Source organism: Nicotiana tabacum, chromosome 1 (genome assembly GCF_000715075.1).
Source record: "Nicotiana tabacum cultivar K326 chromosome 1, ASM71507v2, whole genome shotgun sequence".
NCBI classification, from domain to species: Eukaryota; Viridiplantae; Streptophyta; class Magnoliopsida; order Solanales; family Solanaceae; genus Nicotiana; species Nicotiana tabacum.
Window position 1 is genome coordinate 32456455 of NC_134080.1, and position 2576 is coordinate 32459030.

The window sequence follows — 2576 nt, forward strand, 5'->3', positions numbered from 1 at the left end:
GGTGATTCGTTCTACGGAAGCCAAAGAGAAGACAGTGAGTGCAAGGCCAGTGGTTCAGTTAAAAGCAATAAAAGACAAGCCAGTGTTGGTAATGGGAAAGGGACCATTTGTGGCTGCAAAAAAGCCAGAGCCAGTCAAATTAGTGGTACCAGGGTCATCATCTGCACCCGTGGTGGTTGTGAAAGGGGCCTACGTAGAACCGATTATCATAAAACCGGTAGTCTAGTTACCCATGGTTGATAGCAAAGCCGTACCGTGGAGATATGACAAGGTAGTGGTGACATACAACGGAAAGGAAATTGAGGAAGAGAGTTGTGAAGCACAAGGACTAACTCGGTCGGGACGCTGTTTTGCTCCCGAAGAGTTGAGAAAGGCTAAGGGCGCTAAAGACAATACAGTGCCAGTCAAAAAAGCTGTGACGGAAGAAGAGGTAGAAGAGTTTCTGAAAAAGATGAAAGTGCAAGATTATTCCATTGTTGAACTACTGAGAAAAACACCGGCCCAAATCTCGTTGTTGTTGTTATTGATTCACTTTGACGAGCATTGCCGAGCTTTGATGAAGATATTGAATGAGGCTCATGTGCCCGACAAAATTTCAGTGAACAATCTAGAGACAATTGCCAACAAAATCTTTGAAGTGAACATGGTAGCATTTTCTGATGATGAATTGCCTGTGGAAGGCACAAAACACAACAAGGCTCTCTATTTGACGGTCAAATGTGAAGGTTCAATGGTTACTCGGGCACTGATCGATAACGGGTCGAGTACTAATATTTGCACGTTGTCCACATTGAAAAAGTTGAAGATCGATGAGGATAGAATCCGCAAAAATAGAATTTGTGTTCGAGGGTTCGACGGAGGGGGAACAAACACAGTAGGGGATATTGTACTCGAATTGACTATTGTCCCGGTCGAGTTCACTATGGAATTTTAGGTGTTGGATACTGTAGTATCCTACAATCTTTTGTTGGGTCGACCATGGATTCACGCGGCCAAAGCCGTGCCTTCCACGCTACACCAAATGGTCAAGTTCGAGTGGGACAGACAAGAAATTATGTTATATGGGGAAGATCCCACATGCGCCATAAGTGATGCCATTGTGCCCTTTCTAGAAACTGAAGATGACAAGGAACCATGGGTTTATCAGGTCTTCGACACGGTCCCGGTGAGCAGAGTGCCCGAGGGTAAAAGCATGCCATGTCCCAGGGTGGCAGCTACGACCGTCATGGTAGTATCAGAAATGCTGAATAACGGGTTCGTGCCAGGGAAAGGTCTGGGGGCTGAACTTCAGGGCATTATTCAACCTGTGTCCCTGCCCAAAAATCTGGACACCTTCGGATTAGGGTTCAAACCAACAGCGGCAGATGTTAGAAGGGCCCGTAAATTGAAAAAGAAAGCTTGGGTTCTTCCCAAACCAATTCCACGATTGTCCAGGTCCTTTGTCAAGCCGGGTAGCAAGAAACATTCATTGGCAAAGATGTCAGGTTCATTGATTGGGCCAGAGGGGAATTTGGATAAGGTGTTCAAGAGAGTATTTGCTGATGTAAACATGGTTGAGGCCGGGGAAGGGTCAAGTGGAGCAGATATACAGTACATCGGACCACATGCTAACATCAACAATTGGGAAGCTACTCCTCTTCCAATTCGGAGGGAGTTGTGGTAGTGGGTTTTGTTTTCCTTTTGTCACCTGGATTATTCCAGGGTTTGTAATCCAGTTGCTATGTTTCGTCCGTTTGGATGAGTTAAAACCTTGTTATCTTTACATTTAATGAAATGCAATTTTCTTCGTCCCTAATTTTGTTTCCGTTTTTCTTTTTGTACAGTTCTTTTTATGCTGATATCAATGATATGACATGTATGAGGAATCTTCGGCCCAGTTTTAAAAGCCAATCTATCTCGGAAGTAATAATACAAGAAATCGAGTGTGATGATGGGGTGGATTGTAACAACGATGAAGCATATGAGGAAATTAGTAAAGAATTAAGTCATTTTGAACAAAAAAACCCAAACCTAACCTAAATGACACATAAACAGTTAATCTAGGGGATCAAGACAATGTGCGGGAAACTAAAGTAAGTGTTCATCTGGAGCCACAACTCAAGGAGGAGATAATTAAAGTATTGCATGAGTACAAAGATGTTTTTGCATGGTCATATGATGATATGCCAGGTCTAAGCACCGATTTGGTGGTTCATAAATTACCCACTGATCCGGCACTTCCCCCTGTCAAGCAGAAGCTGAGAAAGTTCAAGATGGACATAAGTGTGAAGATCAAAGAAGAGATTACCAAGCAGTTTGAGGCAAAGGTCATTCAGGTTACACGGTACCCCACTTGGTTAGCTAATGTCGTGCCTGTGCCGAAGAAAGATGGCAAGACCAGGGTATGCGTCGATTATCGAGACCTTAACAAGGCAAGTCCAAAAGATAATTTCCCACTGCCCAACATCCATATACTGATTGACAATTGTGCCAAACATGATATTGGCTCTTTTGTGGACTGTTACGCGGGTTATCATCAGATTCTAATGGACGAGGGAGATGCATAAAAGACGGCATTCATCACGCCGTGGGGAACA